General features: G+C 34.9%; 1 protein-coding gene across 1 annotated transcript in view; it reads left to right on the forward strand.

Annotated features, from left to right (window-relative positions):
- Positions 1-15,115, forward strand: part of LOC107733414 (kelch-like protein 29) — a 148,695-nt gene that overhangs the window by 4,886 nt on the left and 128,694 nt on the right. Inside the window, exons 2-3 of the mRNA XM_016545019.1 lie at positions 1,975-2,280; positions 5,767-5,838. The gene's annotated coding sequence lies outside the window, so the exon portion shown is untranslated. The remainder of the gene's footprint in view (positions 1-1,974; positions 2,281-5,766; positions 5,839-15,115) is intronic.

Below are 15,115 nucleotides of genomic sequence, written 5' to 3' on the forward strand. Positions count from 1 at the left end.
GAGTACACAAGAGCAATTCACAAACACAGGACCCTACAAATAATAATGACAACTACCCAGGAGGCCCATTGTTATAGCCTACTTTACATCTAGAAGGCCAGATATCCTTTGCACTTTATAATGCCAAGCTATCATACCATGTCATTTTTCCAGGCCAAGTCTATTAGTCCTGACTTCCACCTTTGAGATTTAGAAATTAAGCAGTCTTTAGAATCCATATCATATGTCATTATAATAGTGTATAACATATAGACCTATAGACCTAAGAAACCCTATATATATATATATATATATTTTATGGTTGTTATTAATAGTGAATAAATCTAAAGCTTTTGAGACTATTATTTTGTGTTATTTCATTTGTCATTAAGGGGGGGGGGGCCCTTTTTCAGTTTCAGCACATGCCCCTCAAAAGGTCTGTGCACGGCCCTGTTTGTAAGCTAGAGAACCCTTAAAAATACTTGCAGGAGAAGCTATGGGCAGTTTGAACATTACTATGATATTACTGCTGTAATGGCGTTTAAATCTTCGAAATGGGCCAATCTTTCTCGTTCACTTTCATGCACCGATTTGTTCACTAAAATCTCTCACTTTAAAGTGCTCTCAAAAAGTGAGTAAAAAGGATGTAGGTTTGATTTTTACATTGGTGGGGAAGTAATGGCAGACAACGGACATTTGTTTGATCAAAATTATTGCTAGGGACAATTTATTAGCCGCTGATTTTGCTAAGGACATGTCATAGTGTCCCTACTAAACACTAGGCCTATGCTCCTTGAAAATCATAACAAGCGATGAAGAGGTCAAACAACAGATTAATGAGTTCATCTAAATTTTCACAAAAAGCTTATGGATGTAATTATTAATATAAGTGAGACACTGAAGTGAGATGATGTTTTTGTCACTCTTCTGAGGAAGACTCATTCACTTGTTTGGCAATGTGCCCACAAAGAGAAATTTTGGACAGATTTTTTCTTCTGCACGTGCATATCATCTCCAGGAGATGTCAGTCATGTATTAAAGGTGAAACAGACGCTGCCGAATAGAATTTAATATGCACTTAAATTGACTGTAAATTAACACTGAAGATTAAGAATGTGCAGATGTTCTGTCAAATGCATGCGATGAACATATAAACATAAACGAATTACTTGTTCTAGTAAAAAATCATGAATGGTTGTTTTTCCTTTGCTATAGTCTGTTTCTAACATTTGAGTAGATATGTTATTTCAGTACTTGTAATGTACTGTTTTAAAACCACATACTTATTTTATACATCTGTTTCCCCCTAGTTTAAACTAGGCATTAGACAGTTCCGCGGCGTGATTGTAATATAATATAATATAATATATAATATAATATAATATAATATTCACACAAACACACACACACACACACGATTATAAGTACATATACAAGACATATAAGAATACATATCAATATATTGAACAGTGCATAGCTTATGTTTATTATTTTTTTACATTAAATTGATGAGCTTGCATCAGTGTTATTTTAATATTATTATAGTTTTATTAATATTTTGAATTGTTTTCATTTTTATACATTCTATTTTTATATATTCTTAACTTTAAAGTTTCAGTAATTTTGATGTGTGTTTTGTCATTTATATGTATTTTATATATAAAATAAAATAACTACAACTAACACTGAAATAAAAATGAATACACAATGGATATTTATATATATTAATGAAATGAATACAAAATGGAAACACACACACACACACACACACTTTGTACTTTTGCTTTGGTTGAGGTTTTTTATATTTTTTTTAGTTAAAGTAAATTTTATTTCGAGTAACGAATTTTTATTGTTTTAATTTTAGTCAAATATAATATCGCTGACTTGCATGCATTAAACACTGAACCTGGACTATTAAGCTTTTCATCTGTAAAGACTTGTTGAAACTTGATGCACCTGCATCTTCTCTCTCTCTCTCTCTCTCTCTCTCGACAGGTGGCGCTGTGTGTTTAGTAATAATAGAGTTAAAGGGGCGGAGCAGAAGGACTGTTACACACACACACGCACGCACCGCAGGCCGTCAGAACGCGCTGACTCTCCAAACACACACACACACACACACACACACACACACACTCTCTCTCTCTCTCTCGCTGAAGAGCCCAGCATCTATGGCATAAGCATCATCCTCCTCCTCATCTTCCCATCAGCGCGTGCATGAGCGCTCAGCATCATCACTGACAGCAAGCAGCGCAAGGGATTCTCACACAATGAAAGAAACGCGCGCAGCTTCATCTGAAGGTAAGAGCTGGAGTTCAGATCAGCATCAGACTGCTTTACAAACTAGCGCTGCTGGAATTAACCAGTGGTACAGCACTGTGATTCTGCATGTGTGTTTCATGAGGGGAGACTAATGGACCAGCAGCAAAGGCGGCTTGATTTCCTCTCTAGACTCTACAGATTGTATAATACAGGTGTTCTGATCCAGAGCTGATCTATAGCAGCATGTTTAGGCAGGACATTAGTGTTGCGCTGCTTCTGTCCTCCTAAATTTAGGAAAAGAGTCACTGGAAACGCCAGTTTTCACTTTCTAAACAGTTACAGGTGTGCAACCATCAACACTGCTTTCAGAAATGTTGCAATCAATATTTGACTCCCATATGCTATTTTCATGTTGCTATACAGTTTGTTGTTACTGTTGGTTAAATGACAGTTATTGTCTTTTTTATTATTAGTATTAAGTTTGTAATGTTGCATGTGGTAACTAAATCCATTTATTAAACACTTTAGTCATGAGCAGATGGTTTTGATGCATGTTTTGCAATATCACAGTTGATGATTTTTGGTTAATTGAGATTATAATGTTTGGTTAATAGACCTATATTTTGTTTTTAATCTTTATTCGTTCAAGTTTTTTGTTCACAAAGTACCTTACATGAGTAGGTAGAAGATTGACAGATATTACGGGGAACAATGCGATATAGATGTCTGTGTCAAACATTTTATTGTGTAATTTGTATATTTGTACATTTGACTGCTTAATTTGTAGTTGCTTTGGATAAAAAGTATCTGATAAATACATAAACGTAGAGCCACAAGTGCACAACACATACCGTGATGTACAACAGTATAGGTCAGAAATTAATAGCAATTTTAATAAAATTATAATGCATAAAACAAAAGTAGAAATATAATGCATTTAATTTCACCTCAAAGCTAACATAAAGAATACTTTTTCACTGTGTTGTGATCTGTGTTGGTTTGAGGAGGATGGAGTCTCGCTCCTCTCACGATCTGTTTGTGATTTGTTGTATTTGTGTAGGGTCGCCGTGATTTTGCCAAGTAAGACATGTTTTGTTGATCCTGGATCAACATAACTGTCCAAAAATATAGACTAAACCCAATCCCTACCCCTAAACCTAACCCTACCCATAATTTATTCCTAAAATCAGTGTGAAATGATAGCTGATTAACAAGGGTGTAGAAGCACCTAACCCTGATCGTAAGCCTAAAACAAATATTTCCTGAAAAGTTATCCCTCAATTCTGATTGGTTAATTGGAATGCTGTTCCAGGATCAACAAGGATGTTGATCCAGGAACATGTTGTACTTGGTGAAATCACGCTCACCATTTGTGTAGATATACAGACCCATAGAGTTGATTTGAACTGCTGGCAAAATGATGGGAATTGCTGGAGAAGTCCATATTAAACATTTTATTCTGTTATTGGAAACTAAATGTAGTCAGTAGATGGTTGACTTCTGCCCTGAGGTGTTACGGTATCATATACTTTTAATTTTTTAATACATTGGCTTAAACGTGTTTCTTTCTTGTCAAAGAGTTTGATTGACACCTTTAAATGAGGAGTGATTAGGCTGTTTGGCATTGAACTGCTGTAGATGCATGTCATTATTTAAACGTGATCGATGTTGATTTGAAGAAGATGGGAGTCTCAGCGTTTCTGTCTGTTAAATCAAGCTGCTTTCTTCCCTCACAAGCAATCAAGACAATAGTAATTGTGTGTAGCAGTGCTGATCTGATTCATTGTGTTGAAATCTATTAATTGATTTGTTCAGATGATAAGCTCTGATTTACCTGGTTAGTCCATGTCTGTCAGGTGCTGTGATTAATTATTGCTGCTGTAGACTCACAGTTCAGTGACTGTTCAGATGAATATAATGCTGCTGATTGACAAACTCGTGACCTTTGTGGCCATCAGGTCACGCAGGTCAGTTTATGTCTCATTTGTCTAACGCTGTCAATCTCTTCTAAAATTTTGAGTCAAAAGTCTAATTACACAGATGAGTTTGATGAAACGTATGCTTATATCTGCAGCCTAATGCTTTCAAGAGCAAATTTACATTTTCAACAATGAGCTTACATATTTAGAGGTTTGTAAAATCACACAGATGGTTAAAATTGCTGCCAGACCTTCAGCTTTGTGGTGACTAGACGGGCAGAAGACTGAGACTAATTAAATGGAGATCTGTCTTGGAAAGGACATTAATTGAGCACTGTAGTCATGTTGACTCTGGTCTTTAGGTCTTTAGGCTTCAGTAAGTGTTGGAGATCTTTAGATCCAGCCCAGATTTCACACAGAACGCAGAACAGAACTTCTGCAGAGATGCAGCACATGAACGAGCGACTTTACACTCATCTGAAGCACTCGTCTGTGTTTGAACGGAGTTCAGAAGAGACGAGTGATTCTAACGAAACCTGTTTGAGGCATATTTCACAACAAAATCACAAAAATGCATTCAACAAAGCCTGTTTTTAGGACATTATGATTTGTTGCATCTTGACATTTTCATTGCAATTAATGACAATGCAATTTATATATATGACCCTGGAGTAGGGTTGTGATGGTGAGGAAATTTTCCCACCGGTTAATCGCGTTTTACTTTCACTTTCAAATGAGGGGCTATTCAGCGTTGATTCAATTCAAGCAACAACAACGTCAAGCTCAGAATTTTTTTTAACAAAATGAATAAAAATACACCATATAGGCCTATGGCTAATAAAATAACAAATTACTTAGGCTACACAAAGTTTAAATAGGTATATAAAACTGAAAATCAGCAAACACTGTGAAAATCATTAGGATATTAAGTAAAGATCATGTTCTATGAAGATATTTTGTAAATTTCCTACCGTAAATATATCAAAATGCAATTTTTGTTTAGTAATATGCATTGCTAAGGACTTCATTTGGACAACTTTAAAGGCGATTTTCTGAATATTTAGATTTTTTGCACCCTCATATTACAGATTTTCAAATAGGCTAGTTGTACAGTATCTCGGCCAAATATTGTCCTATCCTAACAAACCGTACATCAATAGAAAGCTTATTTGTTCAGCTTTCAGATGATGTATAAATCTCAATTTAAAAAAATTGACCCTTATGACTGGTTTTGGTGGTCCAGGGTCATATATAATTTTTTATTTATAATTTATAACATGTACATTTTGGTGGTAGTTGTGGGGGTCATATAAAAATTTTATTTTTCTTTTGTTTTGATGTTTTTCAGTAATGGCTTCTTTCATAAAGGTTTCATGTCTTTCTACGCACTGTTATTCTTCTGTGTTAATAACAGTTGATGCTGCTGCTCTGGAAATCATTTATGGCTACAGAACTGATTTATTGTCTTTGAGAGGTCGTTAAAAACAGGTTCATGCTGACTTGACATTGAAAACCATGTTAAGTGTCCCTGTGTCCTCTGAGCAGCGCTCTAAAATAATCTGATTAATGACTTATTCATGATGGACGTTTCTCATTTCTTTAACAGGTGGCGTGTGATTTAGAGGAGAAAAGCACACGACTGTCCTATATGATGTGCATCGATCAGAGACGCTGTGTGGTGAGTAGTTTTGAAATTGAGCAAGACATTTGTCCTGTATCAGTGCTTTAGTGATTTAATGTTGAAGATTATTATGATTAGAAATCAAACAGAGACAGCAGTTGAATTTATTTTTTGCAGATGTTGTCCACACAGTTTAAGTTGTATTAAACCCGGAACATTCCTTGAATATGTTGTGGATGTGGTTTGTGCTCTCGAGGCCTTTATGAAGATGATGGATGTGGTTCTTTGAGGATGGTGTTGTGGCTGAGATCTCACGCTGGGATCCCCGCTGTGTGACGGTCTCAGAGGAGCCTGTTCTTTTGCCTCTTACATCCAGACAACTTAATTGGCGCATGTCAGGATTTATAGATGGAGATTAAAGGGAAAACCCAAGTTGCATTGCATGGAAAAGCGTGAGATCTGCAATGTCAGCAGCGAATCGGATTCGGAAAATTTGTTTGTCACTACAACATTATGAATTCTAATACAATATTAATGCATGTTTATCACGGTGTGAGTAATTTTGTATTGTTAGTGGAGTCTCAGTATAGTTATTTTTTGTTGGAAATCGAATGAATAAGTAGTTAATGTATCAAATAACCACATAAGACCCTAATTTGCATAATCCAGTGGCTGATTTACTTTGCAAGTGTTTATTCTAATTGGGAAAAGGCTCATTGGAAATATGTGCATGTGACGACATTTCTGCTAAATGATATTGCATTGCTTCTTGCATGTTTTGAGACCCAGATGTCAAATGAGCGGTGCTAAAAGCATGTTCAGTTTTATCTGAAACAGATGAACAGTATCTGCTGAAATAACAATGCAATTTCATTTTGCTTCAAGTCTTTGTGCTCTTTTTTTTTTGTGACTTTAAATGCTCAACATTGCAATTGCAATGCTGTACCAGGTGAGCTTACAAGCAAGTTTTCTAGGCCTATGTCAGAACAGCCAAACATCTAGAGCTAGTTATGTGATGCAAACATCAAAATGTATTAGTTCACAAATCATGCACTATGAAAAAAGCATTTTGAGGTCATAACTAGTGGTCGCCAATGCCGATATATCGGCCGATATTTGGCATTTTTCAAATATCGGCATTGGCCGATGCGTTCGTGGCGGGACTTTTATTTTGACGGCGCTGAGAATGGCAGCGCCTGAGCACACAGTGTTCACATTCTCCCTCTTGTTCGCTGTTGTTCTGTCTAATATGGATAGATGTCTAATGTGTCATCTAAAGTATAAGTATGTTTATTTAACATAATAATTTTTTAATCCATTTTCAAATGATTTAAAATTTCTTAAATATCAATTAAAATAAATCAAATTATATCTGCTTTATATCGGCCATCGGCCACCCTGGTTTCCAAGATAGCGGCATCGGCTGTCAAAAAAACCAATATCGGTCGACCACTAGTCATAACATAGTATTATGCATGAAAATAACTCTTTATTAATAAATATTCTGCCACTGTAATTATAATTTTTGTGAAAAAGAATAAAAGCTATTGGTGTTTTACTGCTACTAGAGTTTATATCAGCAGGAAACTGTAGTGAATTGTAATTATAGGTATGTTTTTGCAGTTATTCAAAATGTAGATGACAGCACATTTTTCCAATAAGCAAATGTTGCTCAATTCTCAGTTGATTGTTTGAGCCTTTATGAGATTTGAACCCAGGATCCTTGAGTTACCAGGCCAAGGTTATGAATCACTGTGCTAAAAACACTTAATTCATATGCTAATTATGATACTATCGCAAATTAATTAGGTGTTAATGGTAAAATTAATTCATATTGATATCCAGTTTCTATTTCATGTCTTCTCTATTATGAGGGGCGGCATCGGCTGTCAAAAAAACCAATATCGGTCGACCACTAGTCATAACATAGTATTATGCATGAAAATAACTCTTTATTAATAAATATTCTGCCACTGTAATTATACTTTTTGTGAAAAAGAATAAAAGCTATTGGTGTTTTACTGCTACTAGAGTTTATATCAGCAGGAAACTGTAGTGAATTGTAATTATAGGTATGTTTTTGCAGTTATTCAAAATGTAGATGACAGCACATTTTTCCAATAAGCAAATGTTGCTCAATTCTCAGTTGATTGTTTGAGCCTTTATGAGATTTGAACCCAGGATCCTTGAGTTACCAGGCCAAGGTTATGAATCACTGTGCTAAAAACACTTCATTCATATGCTAATTATGATACTATCGCAAATTAATTAGGTGTTAATGGTAAAATTAATTCATATTGATATCCAGTTTCTATTTCATGTCTTCTCTATTATGAGGGTTCTTACATCATCTAGGTTTTGGGGTGATTTGAAACATCTAAAATCAAACCTATTTTTACTTGAATCTTAACATTTCCTGCAATTATCATCTCAGTGGTTTTGTTGAGAACTGGGTTTGATTATCTAATGTCTTTATCAATATTCAGTTGTTTCAGTTTTTAAAGAGCTTGTACGTTGATTGAGGTTTAACAGAGGAAATCTCCTGTTTAACCTCCAGTAACCTCGTTCATCTCCTGAGATGGCCAGTATTTTTTGAAATGCTAAAATCACACCAGCATGCAAGCTGTTCTTTTACACTCAGAAAATACGAATCACCATGAAGTGGATGTTTTTTTTTTTTTTTCAGATTAGACGGGGCCCAATCCAGCTCCTGGAAATCTTTCCCGCTGAGTTGCAGGCCTCCAAAAAATCTGCCTGTAATTTTCAGGCAAACCTGCGGAGCTTGATTATCTGGTTCTGCTGTTTCATTGGAATTGAAACTGAACGATGAAAGAACATGATGCTGCCTTAAAGTCAATGCAGAATTGTTGTATTTGTGTAAAGTGAACAGCACCACAAAGTAAAACAGTCATTAATATATTAGATAATACATTATTATGGTCATAGATGTTTCAGTTTGCTTCAGAATTGGGAAAAATAAGCGATTTTACAAGGGAACAAAAAGTTATATTTGCATGTAATCTAGTAGCCCTGCTGAAAAATAGCTTAAACTAACCTAAAGTGATCGTCTGGTCTCCCAGACTGGCCAAACGGGTCTGTTTTGCTGGATTTAGATGGGGTTAGACCAGCTAAACATCAGCTTGACCAGCATAAACCACCTTAGACTGGTTTATTATTATCATTTTTTTCCCCTAAGTAGTCATCTTTGAGAACGAGGAATGTTTTTTCTATCAGAAAACAAAGGCCACGTTTGTCTCAAAGAGTTTATACGTGGGTTTCCATCCGTTCTAGGTCAGTATCTCAGATGCTTGTCTATTATAGTGTATGTAATCAGTGTGAATAAAGTAACATTTGCACCCTGTTCACTTTAAGGAGCTGCCGGCTAAAGGTTAATTGCTTTTGCTAATGTTATTGAAGCACCCTTCTAGAACTGGGTCGTGTGCGCTCCTTACAAGATGGCCTTTGTGGAAAGAGCGGTGTCTAACTTTATTCCTCAGAAGATTGAATAGAAAGTACCTCGCTCAAGGTACTGTTTCCTGCATTCGTTGTCGTAGTTTGTGCAGAAATACAAAATTCTGTCATTTGCTCACCATCATGTTGTTCCAAACCGGTTTGAATTTCTTTTTTCTTTGAAAACAAAATGACTCAGTCTGAGGCTTTCAAACTTAAAAGGAAAGAGATGCAAAAGTATCATAGATCTAGTCCGTAATACTTTTACGTGAGAAAACAAAGAAACCAAGTGCACTACTTTTATGACACTTTTGAACTTCTTTGAAAGTATTCCACGAAAGAAAGTACGGTGGCCGAGAAGTGCAAAGCAAATCACAATTCTGAAAACAAAATAACAAATTACAAACGCAAATGCAAGTCTAAAAAACAAAATAACAATTCAGAAAGCACAACAACAATTCAGAAAACATTATAACAAGTCAGAAAACACAATGACAAATCAGACAAACCGGAAGAGGTAGGTATAGTTTGAGACAGCGCCATTGGTTTGGGATTACTTCCCGCCGTCCTGCAGGTTTAGAATGAACAAACGATGACAGAATCATTTTTGATTCATCTATTCCCTTATTTCAAGGCAGACTTTGCACTATTTTGTTTCCAGCATTGTGCTGAACAGACCAGCGTCTTGAACTCATTCAGAGGTTGCTGACAGCGTCTGAACTTCTGTGTGCATGGCTGCAGCGTTGCGTTAAATAGGCCAGTTGTGAATGAAAATCGATGGTGGCGTTGCTCTTTTGTTTACTCATCTGAAAACGAAGGACTTAAGTTTGTTTGCAGAGCCAATTTACTTACAGATCTTGTGCAGCATGCGGATTAATTTAATTTGTCTGAATATTTGGCCACAACAGACCAGACCACTCGGTTTGATGTTTAGCAAGTGAAATAAACAAATGCAGTGATCCACTGATATTCATCTGTTGATGAATCTTTATTTACTTTGTAGATGCATGATGCAGTAAAAAGCCTTTTTCTGGTCTGGTGCATCATGTGAAGAAGGACACACATTTTCAGAAATGCTAGTTTTTTTTTCATCCATCAAAAACATGACTCACATTTGCTAGTGAGTAAACTTCATTTGAAAACAAAGCTTGAATGGTTTGTTTGCTGTGAGTAATTGTGTAAATGTGTTTGTTTGGAAGCAGCATTATGTGACTGTGGATACGGATGCAGCCACTGTAGAGAATATTATAGTTAGATTTATTATTTAACTGTAGACCTTTGCAGTGTACATTTGAAAGGTTAAGCTATATAGGAGCCAGTTTTATTTGATTTGGTCATGTAGCAGTTAAAGATTGTTTAAGTTATTGATATGTAGTCTTATAAAATTCTTTACTTGCATTGATATTCTGACATCAGTGGAAGAAATGAATTAATAAACGAACACCTATGATATATACATCCATTCTTTCCTTTGTTTCATAGTGTTGCCTTAAACATACCTAAAAAAATTTTTTTTCAGAATTGTTTAACTTTAGTAATGCGGTTCATTTTATGCAAAAGGTTTATTTTAATATTGCTTTCATAATGCATGCACTGTAAGACATTTTCAAAGTTGTAAGTAAAGCAAAGATTATTGGAGTAGGTTTTACAAGAAAATACTCTTTCAGTCTACTTCAAAATTTCATGTTTAATTCACCGTCACTTGCCATTTCTTTGTGATTATTTGTGAAATTTACTAGAATTTCTGAGCCATTTATTTCAGTGTGTGGTAGAGGTAAATGATTTATTTTTTTTTTACTATAGAAATATGAGATTAGTTTTATAAACCATTGCCATTAAATGTGCCTAAATGATCTGTATGTTTTACATTTTTTTCACACTTTTGATAATCATGTTCAGATTGTTGGTAGGTTTTGCTCATTAGAGTTCTTGTATGTAAATGGAGGCTCAGATTCTGATGCAGTTGTATGTGTTTATATCACGAAGCACATCTGTGCTCATGGTCACCCATCTGGACGACTGCTTCACATGTGCGAGTCGTGCATATCCAGGTCTGACAGATTCATTGTTCTGTGTGAGAATCTGTGCAGATGCATCCATAACGTTCATGTTATGTTGCAAATGCAACTATGAATATAGTCTTGGCTAAAGAGCACTGTTCGGTCTTGCACAACATGAATGACTTTTGATTCAACGTTTAAGGTCATATTTTAACACCTCTGCCAGGATAAGATGTTTAATTAACTGCAAGTATATTCTCTATTCCAGAAAAGCATTCAATATGTGCTGGTTGTTGGTGGTGAAAGGGTTACAGCGGTGAGCGTGAAGTGCCCCGTCAGTGAACTGGGCTCATAACCTGTCGGTGCGCTGCACTCTGTCTGACCTCTCTGCGAGTCGAGGCTGCTAACCATGCATGAAGCAACATGAATTCCTAATGAAATATTTAAAATGGTTTGGAAAATCGGAAAAAAGTGTTTGGAAGCATTCTCACTCTGACTCTCTGCTTTTGACACTGTGGAATGAGAGATTGTTTTTAAAAGCACTTGTGTTGCTTTGAGGCTGGGTGTTTATAGTAAAAAAATACAAAATAAAAATCTATTTTCCTGCTTTTTGACAATATTCTATGTAACTCAAGGGACCATTGAATGTAAAGCAGGAATTCTCAAACATTTTTGATTATCTGAGCCTTTTTGACTTAAAATATTTACTTTAAGTCCACCTGAGATTTTAAATGAATGTTTTAATAATTAACAACACTTTTGCATGTTTGCGGTTCTTTGATATCGGTTAATGGTCACAAATAAAATATTGAATATTTATTATAAATATTTTTCATATTCACATTTCAGAGTTTTATATTTTTTTATATTTTTTTTTATTTGTATGATTTTATTATTAGCTGTTCACTTATTAAATTAATTAATTAATTATTAAACACCGAATCCCATTTTGGAAAACCCTGATTCAGAAAAACCCTCACTTCAAGTAGATTAAAATATTTTATGCAAGGCATAAATTACAGTAAGTCTAATTAAAGATAATTAAGAGAATGATTGTAAACTAATCTATGACAGTTTATTGGCCAGATAAAATGTGCATTAAAAGCATCACAGTGCTGTTTAATTTATATCGCCAGTGCAATCATCTTTAATGTTTTGTGATTAATAAATATAATTGATTACATTATATATTCATTAATTATATAAATAATTAATTATATTTAAATATAATATTTATATTTAATTATAATAAATATACTTAAATATTGCCCAGCCCTCAAAAGCACACACCTTAAGGTTCAATTTTGAAAGTGTCATTAAAATTGAGCATTAAATTAATAGATTGCATTTTTAAAAATGCAAAATACATTGCATGTTGAAAACTCATCTCCATAAATTCAAATTAGTCCATCTCCAATATTAGCTGAGGAATATTTCCAGTGACATTTATTCTTTGACTGGACTAATATAAAGTCAGCTCGTATTAAAATCACATGAGAATGAGATGTTGGATGCAGTTAGATGGAGGTGAAGGTGTGTTATGGGTGGTTAGATGGGAATGCAGTGAGACAGCTCCGTCCTGTCGTCTCTGGTTTCCACCCGTGGGGTTAAACGCCCGTGGCAGCGCAGCTGGAGGACTGGCATCGTTTCAGTAGATCTTGGAATAGACGTGTGTTTCTGGTCATATAGAGATCTCAGATGTCACTGCAAACTGACGCTACTTTGATGATCGTAAGGTTTTTTAGCAGCATTTTCAGTCTTAAACTAGTTCTGTTCTGGATTGTGTGCTTAAAACTTCTGCCGTCTGCGTTCAGTTGGAATGAATGTTTCCTACATCTTTCAGCATTAAAACCACACCAGACTAATATGAGACTGGTGTGACATTACTCTGTGTGTATGTAATCAAGTCAGACTTAAAAGAAATATGCATGAAGTTAATAAAGAGTGACGTCTCAATTTTGAGTTAAATGTTATTGGGTTTATGGTTTGACTATAAGAGTAGCAATTGAATGAAAAGTGACACTGCCCTGTATTTATGTGATCATGCGTTTATTTAACCTTTTGCAGTATGTGTAAGATATTTAGCACCTAAACAAGATATAATAATGTTACTCATCGCATAACAGACTCTGTTCCTAAAATCTCATGTTTCCTCCTCCAGCATCAGTGAGTGTTTGCACAAGTTTTATGAGTTTCTCTTTCTTGTCAAAGTGACGAAACTGGATCTCAACATCAGAAAGTCACTGTGGTTGAGAAGAACTTAAACTTCAAAAGAAGATGTGCTGAGCATGCTGGGAAACCAAATAGCTTAGAGGGTGTGTAGGATTTTTACTTTACTGCTCTGAATAAACCAAGAGTCCTGCACAGCTATCACAAAACATACAAACAGACGCTGACGCTCGAAGAGTGTCTTTTTAGGCATTAGTTTGTCATGTGGAGTATATGTACAGTACAGCGATTCTTTACAATTGACTTTTTTAAAGGTGTGACCTCAGTGGGATTATTACAATTATTGCATAACCATTATTACATTATTGATCATGTGATCATTTGGGATGGCAGCAATTATTGTGCACTTGAGGATTTAGATTCATTTTATTATCACTTCACCTTTTACAGTCAAGGTTTAATCTGACCACCATAACTGTCACGGTGCGTGCGGGGAGATGAAGTGAGGACTCAATTGCAGGAGAAATGGTTATTTATTTTGATAATAAAAATGAAACAAAAACAAACTCAAACCACCCCGAAGGGCAAAAACAGACAGGCAGGCCTAAAGCTGCACACATGCAGACACGAGCTGGTTTTAGAGGCATATTGGTAAACTGAGAGGTATTCAGACAAAGACCAGCAATCCAGTTTCCACAAAAATATTAAGCAGAGATGTGGTTTCCAACATTTATAATAAGAAGAACTGTTCAAAAAATTAGAATGATTTCTGAAGGATCATGTGACACCTAAGACTGGAGTAATGATGCTGAAAATTCAGCTTTGATCACAGGAATAAATTTGAAATATATTCACATAGAAAAGAGTTATTTTAAATTGTAATAATATTTCACAATATCAGTGTTTTTCCTGGATTTTTAATCAAATAAATGCAGCCTTGGTGAGCAGAAGAGACTTCTTTTAAAACATTAAAACATCTAAATGATTCCAAACTATTGACCAGTAGCTCTGAGATGAATCACAACATAAAACGTCAATTCAATGTAGGGCTGGGCGATATAGCTAAAAAATGTATCAATGATATAATGTTTCATATCGTTCGGTATCGATAATTATTGACATTTTTTTTATAACCTTTTTTAAAACAGAGCAATAGAAAAAAATGTGTAAATTTAACCACTGTATTTTTAATTTGCCCAATTTATTAAGACAAACAACATTTTTTTTGTTTGTTTTAACAGTCAAACACAAAATAAAATGTAAACAAATATCTCCTTTCTTATGTTTTATATGAAGATTAAATAAGTCTTAAGGAAACTTTTGGCTTGTCTCCCGAGGCCACAGAAAGGTGCAATGAGCAAAATAATTAAATTGGCAATGCAAACAACTGTCTATAAAAACGTGCATAACGTCTAAATTTATATATATATATATATCAAATATAATTTTGTAAACTGCATAAACAATTATGAACAAAACAGCATCATGTATTTATGCATTGCTTAATATGCTTAATACTCGCCGATCTCACAGACGGTATTTAAAAACATGACATGCAGTGAAATGAAATAAACCTTATAAACCTTAAGTCGCGTTTTAACTTTGCATGGCTTTCTTTGCATCTCTTGTGTGTGACTCGAGTGCAGCAGTCATATTTGTCCGTCTAGAAAATGCGCTCAATATGCGTTCTGTGTGAATGGCTTGGTTTCGGTTTT

Source organism: Sinocyclocheilus rhinocerous, unplaced genomic scaffold, assembly GCF_001515625.1.
Source record: "Sinocyclocheilus rhinocerous isolate Xijiao unplaced genomic scaffold, SAMN03320098_v1.1 scaffold853, whole genome shotgun sequence".
Taxonomy (NCBI): domain Eukaryota; kingdom Metazoa; phylum Chordata; class Actinopteri; order Cypriniformes; family Cyprinidae; genus Sinocyclocheilus; species Sinocyclocheilus rhinocerous.